The sequence below is a fragment of the Lissotriton vulgaris genome, chromosome 11 (assembly GCF_964263255.1).
Source record: "Lissotriton vulgaris chromosome 11, aLisVul1.2, whole genome shotgun sequence".
In the NCBI taxonomy this organism is placed as follows: Eukaryota; Metazoa; Chordata; class Amphibia; order Caudata; family Salamandridae; genus Lissotriton; species Lissotriton vulgaris.
This window is the reverse complement of record NC_141699.1, coordinates 410,380,119-410,394,651: the sequence shown is the minus strand read 5'-3', so window position 1 is coordinate 410,394,651 and position 14,533 is coordinate 410,380,119. Positions and strand designations below refer to the sequence as shown.

Here is a 14,533-nt window from a genome sequence, read left to right as displayed (position 1 = left end):
AGTTAGACAAGCATACCTCAACAATAGATTGCAGTGGAGCAGGAAATCGCACTTGCATCAGATAGCACTATGGGCTGATCCACAATACGTGAGGCGCTCTGCCTGGTCCCTGAGGTTTCAAAGAGTTTAAAACCGCAGGGACCAGGCTGAGCGCCTCACAGACCTGGGTATTTCCCAGGTCTCGACAGAGCGTTTATATTACAGGGATTGGGGCAGCACCCCCAAGTGAGGCAGCACGCCACTTTTGTTCATAGCATTGACTCACTTTGAAAAGTTTTTTCTTTAACTTGATTACCAAGGTGTGCAGGTCTACACAACCACAGAGCTGATCCACAATATGTCACGTCACACAATACAGAAGCGAAACCATAGTAAAGCAAAGGACAACTCCTGGTTGAAGTCTTTTGGCACAGTTGAAAAAGTGACTGTCTCACACGAGCAGATAATGTGATACTTTTAAAAAAGGCAAAGGAAGGACTACCTACCAGGAGCAGAGTCACAAAAGGGTTCAGTGAAATAACTAACGCTCGCAACCTTGGTGGAGTGAAGCAGGTAAACTCCAACCACGTCTGGTACTGGATCATGGGGCGATAAATCTTTTGGAACATGTTTGGAGTGTGTGAGAATGTTGATCCATCGCCATCACGCTTCAGACGAGTGAACCACTGGGCAAAGGAAGGGGCAGTAGGTTTTTTCCAAGTCCTCATAACAAGCTTTTTCGCTGCATGTAGCATATAACTAATGTCCAACGTGTGGCATCGCATCTAAGGCGAGAGGCCACACCTTAAGAATGACCACAGGGCAGGAAATGGATATCCTATGGTAGCTTTGGTATGACCTAGTACTTCTTTGTAGTAATGAGGGTACGTGACCACAATATGTCGCAAAAGTCCCCTTTCTCCAGACTGCAGCTCCAGCAGAGGGTAGATGCAGCGGGGAACATGGTGGTAAGGCAGGCCGGGTATGATACCATTGGTTAATGAGCTTGTAGGCTGTCTACTGAAGAGGATGGGTATGTCACACCAAAGAGTGTCCCATTGCTTAGGGGAGATGCCTTCTGTAGGAAATTTGGATCTGCTTCTTATGGTTACTCCCTCTTTTTGCTTGATGTTACGCTGTTTTTGACTAGTATGACTGCGATCCTGCTAATCAGGACCCCAATCTGTGCTTTCTCCATAAAATGTAATGTATGTACTTGGGTACACTCCAGACTGGACTCTGGGGTACCCTTGTAAGTCCCTAGTATATGCTACACATGTACCTAGGGCATAGGTACCCCAGAGGCCTCCTATGGGCTGAAGAATGTATTATGCCACCCAAGAGAAGCCATGCAAAATGGAACTACATGCCTGCCATTGCAGCCTATGTAAGCTGGGGCTTGCACCACTTAAGTTAGCTATAGGTTTACTATATCTATAGGTCACTACACTTAAAACCTATGTCACCCCTATAGCAGGCCTTGACAATCCTGAAGGCAGGGTGCTGGGTTTTACGTGAGAGTGCCCCTGCATGAGAAGAGCCCCTATGCAGCCTTTGGAGAACATTCTCCCGGGTTGTCTGTGACACAGCCAGACATAGAGGTAAAGGTGCATTATATGCTCGCGTAGAGGTGCATTATATGCTCACGTAAAATGCTATCTCAAAACTGGTGCAACAAAACCTGTTGTGTTTGGTATCAAACACCTTAAAATCATACCTCCACACCGGTAACCAGTGTGGGAGGTATGATTCCACCCTACAGAAGCAAGCTTTGTGGATTCACTGGTCTTTCCGGTACCAGCCTTCTCAACCCGGGCTGCCAACCAGCGACACATTTCTGCCCTCCTGCTGCTCAGCCAAGCTCGAGCGGGGGAAGGCAGGACAATAGGCATCCTGTCACAGGGAGGTGTGACCACCTCCCAGACAGGATTTAGTGTATTGGAGCTGGGTGGGTGTACTTCCAAAGTGCCTGAAAGTCTTCATCTGGGGCACATTTGGTGTCCCTGTACATAGTCCAGTTCTAATCAGTTCTCGGAGCCAGAGGCTCCTGCTCTGGGGCGAAACTGTACAAAGGACATGGGAGTATCCTACCTACTGTCCAGACCCCCTTACCCCCCAGGGAGGGTCCCCTGAATCTTTCCAACCCTCTCCAGTGGGTACAAAAGGGCTTACCTGGCTGTAGGACCCTAGATTCGACGTGGACAAGATTCTAATTAAGAAACCACTGCACTTTGCTGGACTTAGACTGCGCCCAACTTAGTCTCTCTTTCCGTCCAAAGCATTGTGTGGGCCCTTGCACCATACAGGCTCCGTGCAGGACCTGTGGAGCATCAAGTACATCTGAAGTATCTCCCTTGGGGTGAAGGAGTCACCCCCTGCATTCGCAGGCATCGTAACGCAACTGACCAGTCTGGTGATCCTGAGCTCCTGCGGACTCCGAAAGCTCCAGCAACACAGGAGGTGGGTTCCTATGTTTCTTGAGGTTGAGCTGCCCTCTCAGTGTTTGAGGCCAGTATAATTCGTGGGAACCCCATAACCCGAACCTCTGCACCACATACTTTTGCAATTGCATTTGCTTGTTGGTGTTCCCCAACTAAGTGCATTGGGCTTTTGATAGCCCCATCCTCTGCGCACATTTCGTACAAAGGACTCCTTGCACTCTGTGCCCTGCAAGCTGTGACTTTGTGAAACTGCTAGAGGTCCCCTTGTGACTCCTGTGCCATCGGCCCGTGGGTCCCCTCTGATTTCAGGTTCCTTCAAGAATCCATCTGTGGGTTCCACCGGACACTTCTTCGTTCCAGCAGTGGCATTTCTTTGACCACTCCCATTGAGAACGACGGTACGCACCCTGCTTCCCTCGAATATGTGACTCTGGTACTTGGGTATCCACGGGTGGGGAGGCTCTCAAACCATCTATGTTCTAAATTGTTTTTTTCGTAATCCACTGGAAAGGGTCCTTAAATACGAAAACTTCAACCGCGACTCTCCCATTGAATTGTACGTAGCACACAGTTGTGTTCTCGCACAGCACCTGTCCTCCTTGGGGTCCCTACTTACTCCTCTCTGGTGGTTCCTTGGGGTCCCAGCGATTCTATAACCTCTAGACATTGTCTTGACTTGAGTCGTGGTTCTTGTACCACTATTAGTATATGGTTTGGGCTCCCCCTGGAGCCCACTATGTATCAGTGCTAATTATGTTTGTTTCTGTGCTACAGTATTGTGCTTTGTGTTTATCGGCGTGTAGCAGATACTGTGCGGTATTTAAGGTGTGTTATAATAATAAATACATCTTTTTAGAACTACTGTGTGGTTCTCCTTTCATTTAGCAAATACATTAAGGTTGCATTCTGGTGAAACAAGCTGCTGAACATTCCTTCAAGACTAAGCCTGAAGGCTTCTCTCCGCAGCTACCACTTGGATAGCTTTCTAAGGTTATCTTTGACCTCTTAAACCACCACAAGGGTTGTTTGGACTGTTGCAAGGTGCCCACTTTAATTAGTGGACATCATATACCAGGACAACTTCTCACACCCTCAGTAGTGGTAGTTTCAATGACATTTCATAGGGAAGCGTGCAGGGGGGGTGTAGAATGCTGCTGTGTGTTGTGTTGGATATTGGCCTCCTGGAGCCATCAAAGCCTTCACCAACTTTAGGCTGATAACGCCTAGGTAATTGGAGGGGTATAGTGCCCAATGTCGCAATTGACATTATTGCTGTCTATTTCAGAGGGGTGCTAATCAGCCTTGCATTGTTCAAAAGACTTAATAGGGAGACCTGCAAAAAGGTCATGTTGCGTGTGACGGTCTCTGCCTCCCAGCTAGGAAAGGAATGGTGTATGAGCACAGGGGTAAAATTAGGATTGCATTTTTTTTTAGACGTGCTGGAGGTGGGAAGATGGTGAACACACTTAGAGATGCCACTGTGTCCCATAAGTCACGTACTGTTTTCGTGGGGTTAGCCCAGTATGCACTGCGCGGTCGAGCGCGTCTGTGCAACCAGGCTAGCTCCCACAATGGTTGACTGCCCAATCCATGTGGAACTAAGTGGTCTTACGCGCTCAAACTACCCATTTGGAGATACTGATGTGAGCCGATCATTAATATCAGAGGAGGTTAGGGCAGGCCAGACCTCCCCGGTCTGGCAGCAACATGAGAAGAGTTGGAGATCTGCAGGCGCTTTCCATTCCAGATGAATGAGCAGACGTTCTGTTTTTAGACTAAGGATATCTTCCTGGGGGATCAGAGTTTGTAGGGTTTGGAAGAGGTAGAGGGCCTGTGGGAGGAAGTTAATTTTCACACCCTTTATACGACCCAACCAAGAGATGGGAAGGGCCTTCCATCTCCAAAGACCTGCCGGAATGTTCTTCCGCAGTTGTGGCCTTTGGCCTGCATCCAGGAAGACAGAGCAGACATAGGGTTATATCCCAGCTACCAGATTGCACCAGAGGACCACTGAAACTGAGCTAAGCCGCTGGTAGGTCCGGTTGAGGTATAGTTCGATTTAGCGCGCAGGACTTGGCCATAATAATTTTGAAGCCAGACACCACCTCAAACTCAGCTGGGTCAGGAGGTGTTAGGGAGGGAGGCAGGAAGTCCTCTTCAAACTGGCTACGTTTGTGCTCCAGGCCGCCAAACTGTATACCCACAATGGCACTGTTACGACGAATAGTAATGGCTAACGGCTCCATCAAGGATGAACAACCGGGGCGACTGTTAACAACACAGTTTTGTGCCCCGAAAGAGAGCAATAGGTGCCATAGTTTGGCCGTTGATCCTGGTAGTAGCTGTGGAAGCGACATAAAAGGGCATAATCTTATGTCATCACCAGACCCAAGCCCACCATGCCTAAGACCCCTCTGAGAAAAGACCAATTGACTCTATCAAAGGCCTTCTCTGTATCAAGCAATAGATGGCATGCAGGGATATTGTGGTGGTATGATCTTTACACGAGGTTAGTTACCCGATGCACATTGTTCTCCCTCTGTCAATTATGAAGAAACCCCACCTGATCAGGGTCAATAAGTACTGGGAGTAATCGTTCCAGTCTGGTAGCCAGTATTTTCATGAAAAGCTTCGCGGTATTAAGGAGGGCTAGGGGGTGGTAAGAGGAACAGAGTGGGATCTTTTACTGGCTCACGTAGAAGGGATATCTCCGCGGTAGCTATAGTGGACGTGAGGCCTTTGGTCTGTGTGAAGGAGTTAAACCGCTTCAGCAGGTGATCCTGTATGTAAGGCAGAAATAAGTGGTAGAAGAGGACTGGGAACCTATCAAGGCTCCGTTTTCCCAAGGGAAATAACTTGTACAGCCCGCAAAGCTCTGCTAAAGTGAGCAGACTTCTAGGAGCTCCACATTTTGGAGATGGAGGGGTTCCCAGTCACAGGCACTAAGATGTTTATCTATAAAAGAAGGGGGTACAGCTTCACAAGCATATAAAATCTGGTAATACTCATAAAATGCCTGATTGTTCTGTTCAGAAACCGCTCACCCCTCGTCTCTCAACTTAACTTTGGCAATATGAGCTCTGACCTGTGCTTCTCTAAGCCTCCGTGCTATCAAGATGCCCACTTAGTTACCTCCCTCATAAAATTTCTGCTTCAGAGCTAAAAGGAAAGGTTCTCTATTGGTTCTATCAGACCTCATTTGATCATGGAGCATAGGTAATTGTCTTTTATTATGCCGAGTAGGAGTGAGCTGGTCCTGGCTTTCCAGAGCTTTTGCTGCCGCCACGTTCCCCATCCACCAAGCTTTCCTTCCTCTTGGAATAGCTGTTGTTGTGATTGTTTCCTAATGGTAGCTTTAATGCCATCCCAGAGGGTATGCCGTGGGGTATCGGTCATGGCGTTCAGTTAAAAATATTTACGAATGCCTCTACAAATCTCATTGACCTCTGCATTACCCTGAAAGAGCCTCAGTGGTAATCACCAGCATGGCGAACTTCTGCTGGATGAGGCGACGGCACCCCATACAAATTCTACATGCATGTGATTAGAGAGGGAGATATCCAAGATAGTCACCAAGATTCTGAAGAAGGGAGTGCTCACTCCCTTCTTGATGCCTTGTGCGTTTAGGGAAGTCAGTGTAGTGCCCTTCATCAGTGCCATCGGTGTTAGGAGTGGTAGCTGCTGAGTAGAGAGGGAACCAAGAGCAAGGAGGCATAGAAGGGCTTTACGTTGTGCCATCTGCCCTCCCCCGGTTCCCAGGGCGTAGTGATTGCATATACCCCAGAGAGCAGAGTGATCTAGCAAGCCAGTTTAGGGGATGAGTGGATTAGAGGCCCAATGAACATCAACAAGCACTTCTCATCCTGTGACGTGTGTAAGTCGCAGTCTTTAGAGGTATTTGACCAATAGAGGGAAAAAACAACTGATACAAACCAAAAGCAACGGGATAACAGGCCCAACAGTCACCTGCTTCCCACAGGAAATGGCACAAGTATGTCCAAATCACACTTGTGGAGTCACCCCCTGGGGTGTGAACCAAAAGGAGTTGGCCTTTAGGAGTAGTTCATGGACAGCTAGTGGTGTGTAAGCAGGCCCAGGCCCGTCAAAGATGCAGGTTGTGTTCGGGCCCCCAACAAGGGGCCATTGGGCAGTACCAGGAAGCGAGTGCACTAGGGGGAGCTGGCCGTAGATGGAGTTGTGAGGAATCTTTCTTCATGTGATGCTGGATGATGTCATGTTTTGTCTCCTGGAACTTTCTCTTTTTTTCTGCCTCTCCATGCATTGTGGTTGCACCATGGTCCAAACAAGGCACAGGTCCACTCATGCATCAACAATGAGCCTCAGCAGTTGTTTCGCCTCGGTCAGGGAGTGCAAGGCTCTCCGCTTCCAGGGCCAGACTGGGAACCGCAACCGGCCCTGGCAAAGTGCTCGGCCAGCCCCCCTTCCCACTCAGGGGGGTTGGAGGTGCCGCCGAGCTCTTTGCCGGGCCTGGTTTTCGGCCGATTTTGGTACAGGGCCGATTTTGCAGCTATGCTGCAAAAACGGCCCTGTAACAAAAACGGCCCCCAGGGACCCAAAACCCACCCCCACCCGTGCGGCGCACCGGGGGATTGCCCGGTGCCCGCTATGGCCAGTCCGGCCCTGTCCGCTTCCCATCCCAGGTGAACAGCAGTGGCAAAGAGTTGTCCCCCATTGGTATTGAATGTCCATTTCTCTGTTTTGTCAGTGATCGACTTAGTCTTGGCGATGAGGTAGTGACGGAAAGAGGTCCTGAAAACGTTGGATGGTGTGGCCACAGAGCACTAGCTCAGCATTGCTTCTGGAAGCATGTAGAATAGCTTATTTCTCTATGTAAAATGGGCACATGCCAAAATGTCATGGATTAGCGTTATAACTTCCAGTAGCCAATGCCACACGATCGGCCTCGTCTAGGACCGAAAGGGTAACCTCTTTATGTTATGTTAAAAGATTTCTAGAGTGCACAGCTGCCCCAGCCAAGGGGCGTCCCGGCGCTGTCAGACCTGAATCAAAAAAATTTCCACAGAGCTGCATGGGTGTAACAGTCAAGTCTTATACAGATGAGAACAGGAAAGTTTTAATAGCCTCCGAAAGGCAAACAGGTCATCCATGACCCGGAGATGTAACGGCAAGGAATTCCACAATTTAGCAGCTAAGTACCCAAAGGAGGATCCGCCAGCCCTGACACGAGTGAAGCGTGGCACAATCGCCAGGTGCTGTCCGCAGGAGCGCAGTGTTCGATGTGGCACATATGGACTCAGCAAACCACAGAGTAGCTTTGGGCTATTGGACTTCAGGATTTTGAACGACAAGCAAAGAGTTTTGAACTGAATTCACGAGCCGAAGCCAGTGAAGTCCTTGAATCGTAGCCTCAACTGAGCAGTGGCGAGGGAGACCCACTAGCGCTCTGGCAGTGGAATTCTGAATTCGTTGCAGGCGCCGAGTCTCTGCTTAGTTTGCTCCTAGAAGCAGGGAGCTAGCATAATCTAGGCGGAATAGTATTGTGGACTGCACAATAAGTTGCCGCACTGCCGGATCGAAGAATTTCAGAAGCGGTTTAAGGCCCCTTAGTAGGCCATCACAGGTGGCCGCAACCCTCTTAGTATGGGTCTGGAAGCTAAGAGTCGAATCCATCCAGACCCCAAGATTTTTTACCGCCCATTTAGGCGACGGCATAGGGCCAAGGGATGCTGGCCACCAGTCCTCGTTCCAATGAGTGGTATTCTTTCCAACCAGCAAAACCTCGGTCTTACTCGCGTTGAGCTAAAGACAATTCTGTCATCCATTGTGCCACAGCTGTCATACCCTCTCTGAATCTCGTGGCTGCTCCCGATGGTCCCTCAGCTAAGGTGATCACCAGCTGGGTATTGTCCGCGTAGGTCACCATTGTTAGATCCCATCTTTTAGCAACAGCAGCCAAAGGCTGTACATACAGATTGAACAGAGAGGGGCTCAATGCTGAGCCCTGTGGGACTGATGGAATGGAATTGTGACAGGAACGGAGGGGCCGACACCCGAAAAGATCTATCAGTTAAGAAAGACCTAAACCACTCCAGCGCCCTCCCAGTCACTAATGCTGCCTCCAGACGATTGAGGATGGCGTGTGATACCGTATCAAAGGCAGCGCTGAGGTCCAACAAGATTAGCGCTGCACTTTGACCGGCATCCAAAGCTGCCCACAGATGTTCAGTGGTGGCAAGCAGGGCGGTTTCCGTACCATGGCCTGGTCGAAAACCATTCTGGGATGGGTCCAGAATGTTGTGAGAGCTCTGGAATTGAGATAGGATGTTATTCACATGGGCTTCGCCTATCTTTGCTACCCAAGGTAGGAGGGAAATTGGTCTAAATTTCTCAGGTTTTAAGGGGTCTAGTGTAGGCTTCTTAATAATAGGAGACACCCAGGCCTCCTTCCAAGCAGCTGGCATAATAGCCCTCGTGAAGGAAAGGTTCAGAATTTGACGGATCGGCCGCTGGAGCAGCGTCAAAGAATCAATAAATTGAGGTGGCCTCATAGGGTCAGCCGGAGAACCAGATTTTATTTTGCCACTCAGTCGAATCGGGTCCTTCTCCGAAATAACCGGGATATCAGATAGTATAGGGCAAGACTCCTCTCTCATCGCTAAGGGGATGATATCGGGGACCACATGAGGAAAGGATTGGTAGATTTTGTGGACCTTTGCCACAAAATAGGTAGCGAGCTCTTGACAGTATTGTGAGGATACAACACTAGGCGAAGTATCTTTGCTACTCCTGAGCTCCTTAAAAATTTTGAATATAAATTTGGTCGGATTAGAACTCAGCTGTATTTCCTTAGCGTAATAGGCTGCCCGGGCAGCACTAACTGCTTTATGATAGATCTTGATTTTAGATATGTATATTCTTTTACCTTCTTCTACATAATCCCTTCTCCACTCGCGTTCTGCTTTTTTGCACGTCTTTCTCAGTAATCTCAAGGATTCATTGTACCATGGGCTGGAATTTGGCAGGAATCAAAGAGTCTAAGCCCTTTAGTAACCTGTCATGGAACATGCCGACTCCGGGTCAGTCATTCCTTCCAAGGGGTTGGATTTAAGAAATGCATGGAACTCGCTCAGTCTAAGCTTATGTCATGGAAGTCTCAAACTCCTATTCTCGCTATCACGCTTGAGTGGATCAGCAACAAGTAACCTGATCTCAATCAAAAAGTGGTCAGTCCAGACCATAGGCATCGCCAGGCTCAAGTCCGGGATGTTGGAAAAGACCGGGTCTAATGTGTGTCCTGCACTATGAGTAGCGCCAGATACCAATTGTTTCAGCTGTAGTGCACCTACATCCTCAACCAAGGTGCAGGTAGGAGTATTATCATGCACCACATCAAAATGAAGGTTGAGATCACCCAGGATGGTGAAGTTGGCAGACCCCACAACCAAGTCACTCAGTGTCCAATAGAGACTCGAACTTAGCAGCCGGCCCTGGGGGGCGATAAATAAACAGTCCAGAAAGGGCAAAGTGTGCACTGATGTCTACCTTAAAACGGGCGCATTCACATTCCATAATGTTCTCCTTCATGAAAGTACAAAGATACTGGGACTTGTGAATTATAGCACTACCCCCACCCCTGGAGTCTCTATTAATAGCATTAATCGAGTATCCCTTGGGGAGAGTGAGGTTGGGCATCGCTGTCATGTCATCTTTAAGCCATGTTTCGCAAACGAATAAAATATCCGGATTCTCCTCGAGAATAACATCGTGAATTTCCATATGATGCTTCACAAGTGATCTCACATTGAGTTGTAATATTAGTGCACTAGATGGGTAGTTTTCGTTCCCCCTTGAGCAAGCTTTGGGGCTAGAGTGCGAAACTTACACACAGAGCATGACAGTTCAATCTCCCCCATCTGAGAGGTGCATTTACTACATTCTCCAACATCGGTGTTAAATGACAGCAAGGCATCCCTCCCATAGCGAAGGGGTATTATGTTTAGGACAAGCGGTTTTGGCGAGTATCAGCCAGACCCCCAGAAGGAGCATGCGAGTCCAAGGGGGACCAGGCTTCCATATCTGCAGCCTCGGATTCAACAGGGTGCAGAACTGAGGTTCAGACAGGAGTCTATATTACAGGGGATGTTCAGATCTGTGGCGGGTAGCAGGACACAATGACTGGATGCTATGATCGCGGGAGCCCAGGCGCTAATGTGCCACACACCATTCTGGACTCCCGCCTCTGACCCCAAAAGGTTCCCAGCAGGCAATTTGAGCCTCTGTGGCTGCTCCCAAGGCCCCCTCTTTTCAAGACTGCAGTTTCTGCTGCTGGAGTCCCTAGCTCCGCAGGGCTCAAAGCTTAGTTTAGATACAGGTAACCGGCCCAGTGCTGAGAAGATTGGGAGCGGCAGAACTGCAAGGCTGGCAGTTACGATTGCGAAGCCCAGGCGCCAAAGTGCATTGAACCCTTCCGGGCTCCCTCTTCAGCCCCTCGCAGCACTCCTGGGGCTATAGGAGCAGCCTGCTATCGGGTAAGCAGGACCCAGTTCCACAAGATGGCGGCCTTGAGTTGGAGTGGCCCCACTCCAAAGTCTTCTGTTCTGGTGCCTGGGCATCGATCCTCCAGGAGCTCGGCCGGCTTGCACGTGGTACCGGATAGGGTCTGGCTCCTGGTTTCCTGGCTCCGTAGTCCTCGAGCCATATACGGCGGCGTCAGTACTGCGCCAGCAGGAGACTCCTCATCTGTGTCCTTAAGGTTGCAGCTCCTCCTATTCTCGGTCTCCCTCCTCAGTTCCTGGTGCCGCTGTGACACCTGGCTTCTCTGTTTGCGCTTGGTATTCCTTGGGCTTCCTGTTATAAAGACCTCCCTCTCATCTTCGACTTCGGTTGGTGCAAGTGGCGGTGTAACATGGGTCAGCCTCTGCTCCAGGAAGTAAGGAGGATTAAAGGGACCGGTACAGCCCTCCGCACAGTGCCCAAAGGGAGACTGTAAACAAAGCATAGGAGACACATATGGAGGGGAAAACCTCTTCGTTCTCCTCTTCCTCCTGGTCCCGGCCAGGCACATCGTGACCATACCTTAATGAGCAAGTATGCCCCTGTGCTGGTCTGTTTCAATACTGCCAGTACAAGTGACCAGGGAAGACATTTTAAAACATGTGCTGGACCCTGGTGAAAATGAGTTTCCCCAGCTACATGATGACTTCACTGAAAATAGGGATGTTGGGTATCAAACAGATCTCGTTTTGGTGAAACCACACTAATGCCAGTGTCTGATTTGTCAATGCGTGCACTCTAATGGTGTCCTGAAAACCAACCAGACTGATGTCCTTGCTGACTGGTTTCTGCCAGCCTGTCACCCGAAAAACTGTCCTGACCTCCTAGGGTGAGAGCATTTGCTCTTGGAGACCCAGAACAAAAGCCTGATTCAGAAAAGGGTGTAACACCCAATCCCACAGGATGACCTGCTGATTAGCTTGCCTCTCTTGGGCGGCAAGCCTCAAAGGACACCCACCTTAGAAATATGAATCTGGTTCCCTCTTACAGGAGAGGAAGTAGACCCCTTTTCACTCTTGGCACCTGGTCTGGCAGGAACATTTGCTAGTCAGGTAGGCGTGCCGCTTCTAGGCTAGTACCACTCCTAAGTGGGATACTGTGTGGTGGATACAAGTATTCATAAGTAGCCATTTTGTGATGGCATACTTAGGAATTCTGGAACATGGTTATGCCTACTTCCAGCAGGAAGTGGTCATATAGGGGAGCGTAGTGACCCAAAGGGTCAGTAGCCCATTGGCTACTACCCTACACCCCCCTAACACCCCTAAATGTAGTATTCAAGGGAGTCCTTGGCCCCCAAAGAAGCAAATCCTGACTTCATACGAAGAGCCACAAATTCAGAAGACTGAAGAGAGTATCTGACTTGGGCACAGCTCAGCCAACCTGTCTGCCTTATTTCACCTAAGCTGCGCTAAAGGTGATTCATCTTGCAGCAGTGGGCCTTCAGAACCTGGGAGGACTGCTTGCCTTCAGTAAAGACCAAGACCTCCTGTGAACAGTGGGTCTGTTCAGAAGAAACTCCAAAGAAAAGACACTTTAGCTTTCAGAACTGCCAAACTTAACACCTAAAGAAACCATTGCATCCGTTGCCTTCGGCCAGAGTGGAAGTGGACCACCGGTGCCAACAAGGTTCCATAGCCCTCCAGAGCTAGAGTCCATTGTGGTTTCACCCCTCGTGAACTCCCCTATGTAGCCTGCAGCCTCTGCATGCAGGACCCTGCGTCTGCTGTCTGCAAGAGAACCAGATGCTTAAAGACACCTCTGGATCAGTCCCGTCCAGGCCATGGAGAAGAGGACAGTAAAATAAAAGAGAATCCCTTGGTGGACCGGACTTTCTTACACTACAGTGTGCTCTTCACATCAAATGTAGCCCATGTTTTAGAATAACAATCTAATACTAACACCATAGATTGCAAGATAACTAGTTAATACAAATTCTTTATTTTTTTATTAAAAACATCTTCAGCATTACACCAATCAATCTTAAAAATACATTGTCATTAAAAACATATACTGATATTCCGCATTTGTGGACACCTGAATTACAAACGTCTAATAGAAATACTATGTTCCAAAACACAAGTTTTTTTAAATTAAACGGACAAAACAGTTGCCAAAACTCATAGACCTCACCACAAAAAAAGAGAGACAGAAAGGCAGACACTATTTTTTGTCATAAGAACCACACATCGGGGTTAGAGCTACTTCTTGTCCTTTCCTAGATATGCTCAAACATTCATAGCTACAGGATCGTCTGTTTCCCTTAATTGTGTGTACTAGAGCGTCGACACGTTTTGATGGTTTTAAAATTGATAAGCCATCTTTATCAAGACCTTTGTATATGTCTCTCTTGTAAAGGGCAATGGTTGGTTGCCGCTTTCATTTGTTTCCTTATTTCTTGTTAGGAGCTGTTTTCATTATTCTCCCTGATTCCATTTGATTGTTAACCATACGAGTTTCCTTTATATCAACACTAAAGTCTCCCCTTCTGCAGAAATGTTGCTTTTATTATGGATAGTCCGTTAAAATCAATTAAAATTCGGCTGGCATTTCACTTTAGTCTCTGGAATGTCTTATCAGTTCCACAATAGTTTCTATATTAAATCCTTCTTCTTGCACTACTCTCTCTCCAGAGTGGATGCTTTTATTGTCGAGAATCCGTTGGAATCGTTTAAAATCCGACTGTCATTTCACTATCTCATTTGCACCATGTCTTTTCAGTCCCGCAATAATTTATGAAATGAGAAATCCTTCTTGTTGCACTAATCGCTCTCCCTTCAGGGTTTTATCTTGGCCCAGAACGGAGGTGGAAGACTTCGGCGCCGGGTGGTTATGATCTTATAGCGTGCCATCTCCATCTGGGTTTTGCCAATTCTTACAGGTAAAACTTGCTTCTTCTTCTCACAGACAACCACGCCAACCTTTTCCAAAAACACTGTCGACCACACTACCCCCTAATTGAGCACTTTGGGATTGGATAGCAAGCCCCATCCACTCATAAGGGAACTCCTGGACACACTACACAGTATTTAAGATTCTTGATATATTGCAGAAAGAGCCAGGTTCCTACACTATTGACTTGCGGATTGGGTCTATTTCTAAACTTGCTTCTGAAACCCTTTAAGATCGGTGTATTAGTTTTGCCCTTTGACTTGTATTCAGCTAGCGCACTGATGCCTTTTGTAGAGGACAGGGACAGCATTGAAAAATTTGAGACTTTGTTGTTAATTTACCTTTAGATCAGCTTTAGCGGTTGTAGGTAGTTAGAACTGGTATAGGTGATTTAAGGCATAATTTACTTGGATTGCATGTTCTTGGATTACATTTTAAGGGAAGGAGATGTAACAAATGTGGGTTCAGTTGTATCCTTGTGTCTGTACCGCCATGTAATGATTTTGAGTGAATAAGTAGAAAGGTAAAGCGTTGAGGTGGCTTCTCACTAAAATCTGTGCACATTGTACCTCCGATTGATGCAAGTAAGCACCATGTAGTGTACTAATTTACCAACTAGATTTTCCCGCCACTGGAAATAAGTGACTGATAGTCTCAGCAGTAAGCTACCTGGTGTATGTACATAT

The 14,533-nt window shown here is 48.1% G+C and overlaps 1 protein-coding gene across 4 annotated transcripts in view; it reads left to right on the top strand.

Annotated features, from left to right (window-relative positions):
- The window catches only part of TIA1 (TIA1 cytotoxic granule associated RNA binding protein), a 239,181-nt gene that overhangs the window by 21,878 nt on the left and 202,770 nt on the right, over positions 1–14,533 (top strand). The gene's annotated exons all lie outside the window — the stretch shown is intronic.